This window comes from Dama dama, chromosome X (assembly GCF_033118175.1).
Source record: "Dama dama isolate Ldn47 chromosome X, ASM3311817v1, whole genome shotgun sequence".
Lineage (NCBI taxonomy): Eukaryota > Metazoa > Chordata > Mammalia > Artiodactyla > Cervidae > Dama > Dama dama.
The window spans coordinates 142,267,876-142,281,930 of NC_083714.1; the positions used below are offsets into that span (position 1 = coordinate 142,267,876).

At 39.5% G+C, this 14,055-nt stretch overlaps 2 protein-coding genes across 6 annotated transcripts in view; one reads left to right on the top strand and one right to left on the bottom strand.

Annotated features, from left to right (window-relative positions):
- ARHGAP6 (Rho GTPase activating protein 6) overlaps positions 1-14,055 on the top strand; it is a 511,541-nt gene that overhangs the window by 304,347 nt on the left and 193,139 nt on the right. Inside the window, exon 1 of one of the 5 annotated variants that reach the window (XM_061136152.1) lies at positions 13,056-13,216. The exons of the other annotated variants lie outside the window; for them this stretch is intronic. The gene's annotated coding sequence lies outside the window, so the exon portion shown is untranslated. Of the gene's footprint in view, positions 1-13,055; positions 13,217-14,055 lie in introns of those variants that run through there. 5 annotated transcript variants of the gene reach the window in all.
- Positions 1-14,055, bottom strand: part of AMELX (amelogenin X-linked) — a 136,195-nt gene that overhangs the window by 65,602 nt on the left and 56,538 nt on the right. The gene's annotated exons all lie outside the window — the stretch shown is intronic.

Sequence of the window (14,055 nt, forward strand, 5' to 3'; positions counted from 1 at the left end):
CTATCCATTTCCCTTCTTAAAACAATCCTGGCAAATGCAGTGGTATAATTGCAACTTACTAAAAACAGTGAGGATCTGTCAGATGGACCCCTCTGACAATGAGATGGGTCATCTCCCCTTTGTCACTTGGGGGAAGATTAAATAGCCAAACAGTGTCAGGCCTCTATTTGGAAGGAGTGGGGAAGGGGAAATGACTGTTGGATCAGCAATAGAGGCTGCTAACCAAGTTAAGTAAGTTTCCCAAGGCCATGGATAAATATTGGTAGAAGAGAACTTCCAATTCAGGTTGTCTAGAAGCAAGTTCACTGGACTTTACCAGCTGAGGTTAGTTGACAATTTGTCATTGATACTACAAAGAAACTTCATACATATCTGGGAAATGACACCCCAACATCTATTACTTTCTTCCTTCTTACTAAGATATAAATGGTTTGCAGTTACCTCTGCACTGGTGAGAATTGGCAACCCACTCCAGTGTTCTTGTCTGGAGAATCCCATGGACATAGGAGCCTGGCCGGCTACAGTCCATGGGGCTGCAAGAGTCGGACACAACTTAGCAGCTAAACCACCACCATGTAATTGTTACCTGCACACAGAAAAATAGCAGGCAGAGCAGACCACCTCAGAGTTGTGTACTCGGCCAAGTAGTAATTTGCCTTGCTAATGTCGTTTGCCTGAGGTAAATGCTAAAATAGCCGGTATTCCTAGCACGGAAACTGGGCAGAGTGAGGATTGAAGTGAACTGGGGTTGTTTCGAGTTGTGAAAGGAAGGCAGCTCTAATGTGTGTTTGTGGGCTTTTTATAGTTTGGAACCAGTTTGAAAAACAACCCACATTGCACCATGCTTGTGGATTTGCTTGTCAACACTCCTGATGCTGACCCTAGAGATTTCATTTCCCTTAACATGCTTAACATCCATTCGGGATAAGGCATAACACTTGGATTTTAAGGATAGTGGACTTGATAGTGATTTGTGGAGCTCAGTAGCCATCTCAAAAAGCAGAATCAGTAGGGATGACACTGCTCAAAGATCTTGTACCTCAACTTTATTTTCTATGATTTTTTTTCTTTTTATTTTAAGAGGACCTTCAAAGTGAAGTATCAGAGGGAATGTGTTTGTATATTCTCTTCATCAACTAAAGATGTAGAAAAACAGTTTGCATTTGTGAATGGTATTTGTATAAGATTCAAAGTCACATTTTATCTGTGTGACTGATTGATAAATTGCTAATGGTCTTCAATCTCAGTGGATTTTTACAAAATGATTTCACTGAAGCATCTTCTTAGAAGACAAGGGAAGGAAAATTGTTTTAAAGTGTGAAGCAATGCAGTGCGCAATTAGCTTATACTAAGGTGGCTTGGAATAGTGAATGTATTGAAATATGGTGTTCGGAAGTTTGCTGCTGATATATGTTCTGAGCAAATCTTTTAGTATATGTTAAATGAGATTTGGAGGTTATAATTTTAATATTTATGAGCAAGACTGTTTGGTTACCTTTAACTTTCCTTTAAGAGATATTTACAGAATTAATGAATTTGTTAATTATAAATGTTCCTCTTATTTTCTAATTAAGTTTCTTCTTTTATTCTGAGTGATTATATGTATTCCTGAATATTTTCTAAAAAAGTTGCACATAAAAAGTTTTAAAAAGAATACATTTGTATCAGTTCTAATGAGGTGGATGAAACTGGAGCCTATTATACAGAGTGAAGCAAGCCAGAAAGAAAAACACCAATATAGTATACTAATGCATATATATGGAATTTAGAAAGATGGTAACGATAACCCTGTATGCGAGACAGCAAGAGAGACACAGATGTATTGAACAGTCTTTTGGACTCTGTGGGAGAGGCTGAGGGTGGGATGATATGGGAGAATGACGTTGAAACATGTAAATTATCATATGTGAAATGAATCGCCAGTCTAGGTTTGATGCATGAGATAGGGTGCTCGGGGCTGGTGCACTGGGATGACCCAGAGGGATGGGATGGGGAGGGAGGGGGGAGGGGGGTTCAGGATGGGGAGCACATGTATACCCATGGAGGATTCAAGTCAATGTGTGGCAAAACCAATACAATGTTGTAAAGTAAAATGATAAATAAATTTTAAAAAAAGTTTTTTATGACATCACTAATTCAGGTTGGTCCATTTGTATTATTAATCAATGGAGAATTTACCCATTCTGTTACATACAGATTTTTTCTAAACTAAGATGGATTTATTTTTAGGAAGATAAATACATAGGATTTAATTTTTGAGTTTCTGCAGGACTTTCCATTAAACCATTACTAGTCATGGATGGATGACCTTTATGATGATAAAACAGAATAAAATAACTGGAACTGATTTTTCTTTTATAAAAAAGCAATAGAATTACTAAATTATGGGAGAATTTACAAAAAGACTGAGATCATTTATGGCTCTCTGAGGAAAACAAGATATAATTAAGAAAAGAATTATCATATGACCTAGAAATTCCACTCCTGAATGTATTCCTAAGAGAAATGAAAACCTATGTCCATACAGAAACATGTATATGAATGTTCATGGCAGCATTATTTATAATAGCCACAAAATTGAAAGAATCTAAATATCCATCAATAAATGGATAAGCAAATGTGATATATGCATATAATAGAACTTTATTCAGTCCCAAAAAGGAATGATATATGTTACAACATGGATGAGACTTGAAAACATTACATTAAGTAAAGAATCTAAACACAAAAGGCCCATACTGTTTGACTGCATTTATATGCAATACCCAGAACAGGCAAATCCATAGACAAAGAAAGGAAATTCATGGTTGCCAGGGACTGGGGGAGATTGGAATGGGGAGTAAGTGTTATTAAGTATGGGTTTCTTTTAGGGGTGATGAAAATGTTCTGAAATTGATTGTGGTGATGGTTGCACAAGTCTATGAATATCCTAAAACCCATTGAGTTGCACACTTTCAGTTCAGTTCAGCCGCTGAGTCATGTCCGACTGTTTACGACCCCATGGACTGCAGCACACCAGGCTTCCCTGTCCATCACCAACTCTTGGAGCTTGCTCAAACTCATGTCCATCGAGTCAGTGATGCCATCCAACCATCTCATCCTCTGTTGTCCCCTTCTCCTCCTGCCTTCAATCTTTCCCAGCATCAGGGTCTTTTCCAATGAGTCAGTTCTTCACATCAGGTAGCCAAATTATTGGAGTTTCAGCTTCAGCATCTGTCCTTCCAATGAATATTCAGGACTGATTTCCTTTAGGATGGACTGGTTGGATCTCCTTGCAGTCCAAGGGACTCTCAAGCGCCTTCTCCAACACCACAGTTCAAAGGCATCAATTCTTCAATGCTCTATATGGTTCAACTCTCACATCCATACATGACTACTGGAAACACCATAGCTTTGACTAGACGGACCTTTGTTGGCAAAGTAATGTCTCTGTTTTTTAATATGCTGTCTAGGTTTGTCATAACTTTTCTTCCAAGGAGCAAGTGTCTTTTAATTTCATGGCTGCAATCACCATCTGCAGTGATTTTGGGGCCCAAAAAAATAAAGTTTATCACTGTTTCCATTGTTTCCCCATCGATTTGCCATGAAGTGTTGCACACTTCAAATTGGTCAATTTTATGGTATGTGAATTATATCTCAATTAAAAAAAAATCATAGTGAAGACCCAAGTTTGAGAAGAAGCATACCTGGTTGGTACTTCTAGTTCCTCTGTTCATATAGCAGATACTTATTAGGAAAATCACTGTGTCCCTAGGACACTACTGGTCATGACTTATAGATATCCAAGGTACTACTTGGGCTTTAAGTGACTTATTAGCACAGAGGAGAGATGCTTTGTGGTGTTCAGACAGTCCTGTGCCACTAGCCAGAAGGACTCCATACATGAGAATACTGCAAACTTGGGAGAAGAAAGGAGAAAAAGTACTATAGCTATTTGAATATGATCAACTGACCAAAATACATATCAGATTTGAAGACCAATAGAAAAAGGAGCCAAATCATGAGAGTGTAGGGTGCAGATTTCTCTAACTGTATCTCTCATCTAACTTGAAGAGAATTTCCCACCAACTGAATGAGAGAAAAGTCAAGAATCCTGTGAATCAGAGTCCCTTGGATTTTATCCATCCTCAATGCTCTGGCAGTGATTAAGTCCAATGATGAAATGTGAAGAATGATGCACTGTGTATGTATCTGTTATTTTGATATTAATTATAAAAGGTGACTAAAAATGACTTCCCAATTCAGTGCAGTTTGGGGTTGGGTTATAAGCATGCTATTGCAATTAAAATCCACAATGAAATACTCAGAGACTGCAGGAGAGAACGTGGTAGCATTCTCAGTTGACCTGATCTATCATCTATTGGCAGGTAATATAGCTATGATGAAATTCCCCAGGAACAAAAGCTGAAAACAAATTAATTAGAGGCACAGTCTCAGTTAGTACTAAGTGTATTACCAACATAGGAATAAAGAGGAAAAGGGAATATTTGAAGATATTATGCCTTCTAGCAAATATGCCCTGCGATAATGTTCTATACTTGTTTAACACTGTAACATCATTTCCCTCATTTCTGGGTCAAGGCAAGGTGGATATTTTATGTTATTTAATTATGTGATAAATTCTCAATTTCTTTTGGTGTAATTTAACTATATAGTGAATAGATGGATGTAAATCTTCTAGAAAGTTTTATTAGATCTTAAAATGTGCACATAATAAAATATATGCCACATATCTTAGAATATTATATCAAGTAATTACATTAAATCACTACAATATTGAATGACAGTCTAGCAAAGTTCATTAATGTCCCACCAGATATAAAAAAGTATAACAATGTTTTTCAAAAGGCAAAAAATTTAGCAGTGATGAAAGTATTTAAGGAAAAAACCCCAGGGACTTCCCTGGCAGTCCAGAGGATAGAATTCCATGCTTCCACTGAAGGGGAAATGGTTGGGGAACTAAGATCCCACATGCTGAATGCATGGCATGGCCAAAACAAACAAACAAACATATTGATACTATGATATTTTGCCACAAAACAACCCAAGCAATTTTTATCATTCTGACATCAAAATACTTCCAGTCAGGTTAGAATCATACACCCTAGTGAAAGGAGTCAAGCAAATAGCCACTTTACCAAACCAGAGTTTCCACTGTTGGCTAATTATTCCTCATTCTTTAATCTAAATCCCCTGAAGAAAAAATGGAAGGTTAACCAAGCAGCAAGTGGTTGGTGAACACCTGCCGCATGCCTACTGCCTCAGATATTGTAGGGAACATGAAAAAACATAAGGCATCATTCCTAGGACCAGTCTTAAAATTCTAAAGTTTGGTTCAGGCCTTTATTAATTAATTAGCATGAATCCACTTATCATGGAGACTACACCACTTGCTACACACCTCAGCCACACAAAGCCATCGATAAATTTCTTTTCTCTCATTTCTAAGCATCCTCTTCTTCCTTAAGGAACCCTTGCCCCTTCTTTATGAAGGAAAGTGAAACTCGCTCAGTCGTGTCCAACTCTATGTGACCCCATGGACTGTATAGTCCATGGAATTCTCCAGGCCAGAATACTGGAGTGGGTAGCCTTTTCCTTCTCCAGGGGATCTTCCCAACCCAGGGATTGAACCCAGGTCTCCCACATTGCAGGCAGATTCTTTACCAGCTGAGCCACAAGGGAAGCCCTGGGGTTTTTTATACCTCTTCTTCTAATATTTCATCAAAACAGTGTAGGAGAATTGGATCTTGGTGGTGTGACCCCAGAGATCATGTACTTGGCCTCTCACCCAAAGTAGGAATCCTTTTTCTCCACACTGGTAATAGATAATCAAATGGTTAGCTACATGAACCTCTGAATTTAAAGAGTTCTCTTCCCCCAAAGCCACTTATCCTTGGGTAAATGTTTTCTTTAGAAGGAATCTCCTGGGGAAAGGTCCAGGCCTACTCCCAGAAATTCCCATTCAGTCATTTGAAATCTGCTCTCTTGAAAGATAGGCCAGAGGTACTACTGAATTCCCTTGATGGCCACTCAAATATTTTAAGCCAACATTTCTCATACCCCACAGTCTCTGCCACTCCAGACTGTAATGTGTGAAAGTCTCTCAGTTGTGTATGACTCTTTGTGACCCCAGGGACTGTAGTCTTTCAGGTTCCTCTGTCCATGGACTTCTTCAGGCAAGAATACTGAAGTGGGTACCTTCCCTTCTCCAGGGGATCTTCCCAACCTAGGGAAGGGGCCTCCTGCACTGCAGGCAGATTGTTTACCTTCTGAGCCACCTGGGAAGTCCCACCACTCCAGACTAAACAGACTCAAATCCATTTGGGAAATTAATAGATTTATTAAGTGATGATATATCTAGAACTTTCCCTCCGCCATCCACACTGCTCCCTTCAGGGCTTGCTGGATGGGTCAATGTCTTCCAAAGGTGTGGCCTCCAGAACAGAGTTTGATGCTCCAGGAGTGCCCTGACCTGAATGGGGTACATTGCATTACCATTTTTATCAGGTTGGATTCTAAAGTTCTTTTCATGCTGCCCAAGTTTCCGTTACCTGGTTGAGCACTTTTGTCAGACTTCATTTGAGCTTCATGGACAATCTAAGAGCTCTGCCTCTTTCTCAAACTGCTTCTCTATCCCAGATTAATTTTGCTACAATTTAAATGCAGATTTCTCTCTAATTTTTTGAATCTTTTTGTTTTAGTCTCATTCTAAACTTTTGATCTAATTAAATTATTATAAGTTTAAACTATAGTTTAAAACTCTAATTCTCTTTCCTATTATCTATTCTTCCTAGTAGTTAGTACATGATATTCATAGTTTTCACATCCATTTGAATGTGTAACCATTTCTGCTACATGTTATATCTGGTAAATTTCCAGAAAAAATTTGTCCAATACTTCACTGAAATTGGTCATTTACCTAACCTTTTGGAGTCATCCGTGGGGAAAATATATCGAGGCTGATACCCTACTGGGACACCTCTGTTAATACAAGAACTATATATTACTGTGTTTACCTTTGAGTTTACTCTATCATAGAGCACATTCCTTTCTTAACTAAAATCCTATAATTAATAGTCAAAATGATGATGATGGTGATAATAGTGGTGGTAATAATGATGATTATAATGAGAGTAATGATGATGATGGTGATTGTGGTGATGGTGGTTGTGTCTCTTTATAGATGCCAGGTTTTGTCTTAAATGCTTGGCAATTATTATCTCATTTAATCATCACACCAGTCTTGTAGGCTTAGGTGTTATACACTGACCCTCACCAGTTTGGGCATTCACAACTATTAGATTCTCTTTGGTAGATAATGGAAACCACTGAAGAAGTGTGAGATGGTAAAGGCTACCTACCACTCCACCATTATCACTTTGCAACCCATTGGACTGCAGCCCGCCAGGCTCCTCTGTCTATGGGATTCTCCAGGCAAGAGTACTGAAGTGAGTTGCCATGCCCTCCTCCAGGTGTACAAGTACATGTTCACTTCAGTTCAGTCACTCAGTCATGTCCGACTCTTTGAAACCCATTGGACTGCAGCACTCCAGGCCTCCCTGTCCATCATCAACTCCCAGAGTTTACTCAAACTCACGTCCATTGAGTCGGTGATGCCATCCAACCATCTCATCCTCTGTTGTCCCCTTCTCCTCCCTCCTTCAATCTTTCCCAGCATCAGGGTCTTTTCAAATGAGTCAGTTCTTCACATCACATGGCCAAATTATTGGAGTTTCAGCTTCAGCATCATCCTTCCAGTGAATATTCAGGACTGATTTCCTTTAGGATGGACTGGTTGGATCTCCTTGCAGTCCAAGGGACTCTCAAGCGTCTTCTCCAACACCACAGTTCAAAAGCATCAATTCTTCGGCACTCAGCTTTCTTTATGGTCCAACTCTCACATCCATACATGACCACTGGAAACACCATAGCTTTGACTAGACGGACCTTTGTTGGCAAAGTAATGTCTCTGTTTTTTAATATGCTGTCTAGGTTGGTCATAACCTTTCTTCCAAGGAGTAAGCATCTTTTAATTTCATGGCTGCAATCACCATCTGCAGTGATTTTGGAGCCCAGGAAAATAAAGTCTATCACTGTTTCCATTGTTTCCCCATCTATTTGCCATGAAGTGATGGGACTGGATGCCATGGTCTTAGTTTTCTGAATGTTGATTTTTAAGCCAACTTTTTCACTCTCCTCTTTCACTTTCATCAAGAGGCTCTTTAGTTCTTCTTCACTTTCTGCCATAAGGGTGGTGTCTTCTGCATAACTGAGGTTATTGATATTTCTCCCAGCAATCTTGATTCCAGCTTGTGCTTCATCCAACCCAGTTGTTTCTCATTATGTACTCTGCATGCAAGTTAAATAAACAGGGTGACAATGTATAGCCTTGACGTACCCCTTTCCCTATTTGGAACCAGTCTGTTGTTCCATGCCCTGTTCTAACTATTGCTTCTTGACCTGCATACAGGTTTCTCAAGAGGCAGGTTAGGTGGTCTGGTATTCCCATCTCTTTAAGAGTTTTCCACAGTGTGTTGTGATCCACATAGTCAAAGGCTTTGGCATAGCCAGTAAAGCAGAAGTAGATGTTTTTTCTGGAACTCTGTTGCTTTTTCAATGATCCGATGGATGTTGGCAATTTGATCTCTTGTTCCTCTGCCTTTTCTAAATCCAGCTTGAACATCTGGAAGTTCACGGTTCACTGTTGAAGCCTGGCTTGGAGAATTTTGAGCATCACTTTACTAGCGTGTGAGATGAGTACAATTGTGCAGTAGTTCAAGCATTCTTTGGCATTGCCTTTCTTTGGGATTGGAATGAAAACGGACCTTTTCCAGTCCTGTGGCCACTGCTGAGTTTTCCAAATTTGCTGGCATATTGAGTGCAGCACTTTCACAGCGTCATCTTTCAGGATTTGAAATAGCTCAACTGGAATTCCATCACCTCTACTAGCTTTGTTCATAGTGATGCTTCCTAAGACCCACTTGACTTCACATTCCAGGATGTCTGGCTCTAGGTGAGTGATCACACTATTGTGATTATCTGGGTCGTGAAGATCTTTTTTGTGTGGTTCTTCTGTGTATTCTTGCCACCTCTTCTTAATGTCTTCTTCTGTTAGGTCCATACCATTTCTGTCCTTTATTGTGCCCATCTTTGCATGAAATGTTCCCTTGGTATCTCTTATTTTCTTGAAGAGATCTCTAGTCTTTCTCATTTTATTGTTTTCCTCTATTTCTTTGCACTGATCACTGAGGAAGGCTTTCTTATCTCTCCTTGCTAGTCTGTGGAACTCTGCATTCAAATGGGAATATCTTTCCTTTTCTCCTTTCCTTTTCACTTCTCTTCTTTTCACAGCTATTTGTAAGGCCTCCTCAGACAGCCATTTTGCTTTTTTGCATTTCTTTTTCTTGGGGATGGTTTTGATCCCTGTCTCCTGTACAGTGTCACGAACTTCTGTCCATAGTTCTTCAGGCACTCTGTCAGATCTAATCCCTTGAATCTATTTGTCACTTCCACTGTATAATCGTAAGGGATTTGATTTAGGTTGTACCTGAATGGTCTAGTGATTTTTCCTACTTTCTTCAATTTAAGTATGAATTTGGCAATGAGTTCATGATCTGAGCCAAGGTCAGCTCCTGGTCTTGTTTTTGCTGACTGTATAGAACTTCTCCATCTTTGGCTGTAAATAACATAATCAATCTGATTTTGGTATTGATCATCTGGTGATGTCCATGTGTAGAGTCTTTTCTTGTATTGTTGGAAGAGGGTGTTTTCTATGACCAGTGAGTTCTTTTGGCAAAACTCTATTAGCCTTTGCCCTGCTTCATTCTGTACTCCAAGGCCAAATTTGCCTGTTACTCCAGGTGTTTCTTGACTTCCTACTTCTGCATTCCAGTTCCCTATAATGAAAAGAACATAATTTTTGGGTGTTAATTCTAGAAGGTCTTTTAGGTCTTCATAGAACCATTCAGATTCAGCTTCTTCAGCATTATGGGTTGGGGCATAGACTTGGATTACTGTGATATTGAATGACTTGCCTTGGAAACAAACAGATATCATTCTCTTGTTTTTGAGATTGCATCCAAGTGCTGCATTTCAGACTCTTTGCTGACTATGATGGCTACTCCATTTCTTCTAAGGGATTCTTGCCCACAGTGGTGGATATAATGGTCATCTGAGTTAAATTCACCCATTCCATTTCATTTTAGTTCGCTGATTCCTAAAATGTTGACGTTCACTCTTGCCATCTTGTATGTGTATGTATGCGTGTGTGTATACATGTGTGTGTGTGTGTGTGTATAACCGTTTATTAGCCAGTTGGCATCACATATTTAACCTGTTTTGTTAGCTTGACAACAACAATAAAAATGTTAGATGCCCTGTCCTTTCAGGTATTCTGAGCACCTCTTTGCATGAAAATTATACCTGATGCCGTCACAAAAGATGATTGTCTCATTAGAAATCCTAGACCCTTTATTGGCGAAGGTGTGCCACTGTATGGGCACACCTTCCCCAATGATGAGGTCAAGGAGACTTACCAAAAAGGAAGTGGAACAATTAGAGAAGACAGAATTGAAACAAGGAGTGAGGGAGTCAGGGTAAAATTCATTTGGGCCACGTGCCAGATATTAAAACTCATCCTAAACTTGATGTGATCAACTGTCGAGAAATAAATGTGGTCCTTGGGACACCTGATCCCAGGTTGACATACATGCCACCCATAATTTGTTTTTTCAGTATAGTGTGAGTTTTACTGTTGCCTGAGACAGATTGCTTCTGGTCAAATGAGGACACTCCAGCAAATACATCAACACTGAAGACTTCTAAGCACTGATCATGCTGGGTAAATTCCCTGAAAAGAAGGAGCTTAGTTCTCAGGGTAACTTGAAATTAGAACTTTGTTCCCCACTGTTTTTATTTTAAAATACTTTTGCCTGGGAGAAAGCACTGTGTGAAATTAATACCTTCTCCAACTCCACACCACCATGCAAGTTAACCTAACTTGGATGGGGAAATTCTTTCTTGCTGTCTTTCCAAATGTCTTTTAAGAGAACCCCTTTGAAGGGGTGGGGCTTACCTTTGTGTATTGATCAGACTGAATATTTCAAGGAGCTCTGTCTACCCTGGAAGGCAGATTTTTGTTGAAACGTGTGCAATAGTGCAAAGGATAGTGCATTTCACAACTGAAGCAAATGTGCATACTTATAACTTACCTTCAGTTTGGAAACATGTTAATTAGTAAGGCACTAATTTCTAATTAGCTACCCATGGATGGCTGTAGAACTGAGTATGGTTGTACTCACTGATACACTTTGAAGGCATTTTTCAAGTGGGTTAATATATACATTGTATGGAAAAAATAGTATGTATTCATACACATATACACAGTATATATACATCCACCTGAGTAAACATAGTATGTATACTTAGTACAAAGTATACATATATTGATATTTGATATGCCAACTTGAAAGATCATTCTCAGGCACTTATTTTAAGAAATAAACCCAAGCCTGCTCTTACTTCACTTTGGATTCTCCATGGTGCTAGAATATTTTATCCTTTGGATGGTTAAGTAAGAAAGATATAACAACAAAGCTGAAGTGTCATTTATGGCTCTGTATTGGAGAATTAAGGGAGTTGATTCAGGTTGCTGAAACCTCTCTTCTGGCCCTCTCCCTGGAAGACAAGTCACCATAGTGAGCTTGATCCCTATCTTTGTCCTTGCCCTTTGGTTAATGACTCTGTGCATTTGGAAGACCCTCTGCTCTTTCATACACTACCCTGACCTTCAATGATTCCTATGCTGTCTTTAAGTAAATAATAAAGGCCCTTGGCTTCTTTTATTGGATCAACCGAGGATATACCAGATGTGCCTGCTTCAGTAGGTCCATTGCTTCATTTGGACTGGTTAACAGTGTGTGTTTTTAAGCTGCCTAGGCTGGGAATATCCTTCATCTCCTAGTGTAATTATCCAACATCTCCTCTTTTGCCTTATTAGCTGTGTGTGTGAGGGAGGGACTATTTGAAATTGTAATTTATCAGTTTGTACCAAATTCTTCCTGCCACTGATGAGAGCAGTATCTTTTGCACACATTTCACTAATTTAAGAGGACTATTATGTAATAGTGAGTTTCTCAGTTGATTCGAACATGATGTTATTTAGGTCCCAAGTCTAAACTTGATTCTGGAGCAGGAAATGGCAACCCACTCCAGTATTCTTGTCTGGAAAATTCCATGGACAGCAGAGTCTGGTGGACTACAGTCCATGGGGTTGCAAAGAGTCAGACACGACTGAGAGCACATGCATGCACGCACTAATCTTGATTATGATTCTTTCACTTCCTGTCCCATACTTTGCCTGGTTGTCCCACAGTTGTCTTTTGAACTTGAGAGAGTCAGTTGAGAATGAGGATTAACAAGAGCAAATCAAGCCCCACAATCAAGTGCAGGCAAGAAAACAACATTTAGAGTACAGAGCTCAGGCCTGGATTATGGTTCATCTTTTCCTCAGGAGAAGACAAAGACATTTCTGTATAGATGGAAACATATTTGCATGGATCATTGTATAGTGGAGTATGTGTATGTGTGCATGTGTGTAAGGTGTCTATATGCATGTACATGTGTGCATCAGGGGAGGATTAGATCTGTTGTCACGTTAATGATGGCAGCAAAAATACCCACTGGTTACCATGGAGCAGGTCATGTGCCGACTGTTGGTCTTGCCATATGTTTATTTGTGCAAGGGTTTATTATAATACTCACCCAGGCATTTCCAGAAGGAAAGGGTGAGGATTGATTTGTCAGTGCCTAAGGGTCTCCCAACATGTGGTCTACTACAACTGTGTTTGTCAGTGAGTTGTTTGGGCCTCACAGGAATTTTCCCACAGAAAGGATGTTCTAACTGGCAGGCTCCCAGGACCGCCTACAAATCCATTTAACCATAACAGAGCTGACGAGCACTGTCAGGACTGGAGTTGGCTTCCAGATGGGAAGTCAGCCTGGTATTAATAGCACAGTTCCAGCTGCACTTTGGGTCCAATGGACTTCTGATGGACCGGCCTGGGAACCCAGGCACTCTTTGTAACATTTAAAGGAAATGGATTCCTTGGTGAGCATAGTGGGAAGGGAGTACTGTGGTGGCTTGAGAATCATGGCTACCCATTTCCCCCTTCTCTGATCACTGCCATCGTCCGGTATCCAGCAGGAAGAGACTAAGGTGAATCCTAGGGGAATTCTTCTCCCAACTTCCACTCTGGGGAGAGCCTGCCCTGGTCCTGGTCTGCTCGCTTGGGTTGACTAGTCCCATGTACAGGATATTTGTAAGTTGGGCGTTCCTAGGTCACTTATATTTAATTGTGTGATGCAGATGTTTATTTTAACATAGTAGCTATTTATCCATGTAAAATTTACATTAAAATTGCAGGTTTATTTTTATTTTAAACATGTATTATTTATTTTGACTGATTTCAGCCCTGATGATGTTTTTGTGCTTCTTTAATGGGTTAAAGTCATTATATTTATGCAAATTGAAAGGGTGTGTGCTGTTGCAGTAAAACATTCCGTTTTCTGGTTGTAAGAGGAAACAAGAGAAGTGGGTGGTACCGTGGTGTGTGTGTTTGTGTGTGTGTGCGTGCATAATTTGAATTTGACCCAAAGTTGTGTACTTTGAATATGACCCAAAGGTGTGTTGTTCAAACCAAGATATGCTTTAAGATATCAAAAATTGTGTTTGTACTCAAGAGAGCTCTTTCTCAGTAGTGTATTTGGAAATATTTCAGGCCATTTTTTTCCTGCAGAAGTTACAGACCTAAAAGATTTTTTCCCCTGGAAGCTCTTTGAATATATAAATTTTTAAAAAGGATTTTTAAAGGCTAGATGGCAGCAAGGAAATTGTTTTCTATTCATCGTAAGTAAATATCTCTGTGATGTAAGTGCTACGTCAGAGTTATCTTATGGGGTGCATATGACTCAAAGGGAAAATAATTTGTTTAGTAACTTGATTTTCTTCCTTTATGATTCACAAGTTGTTAAGCTCATCCTGTTTGGGGCATTATA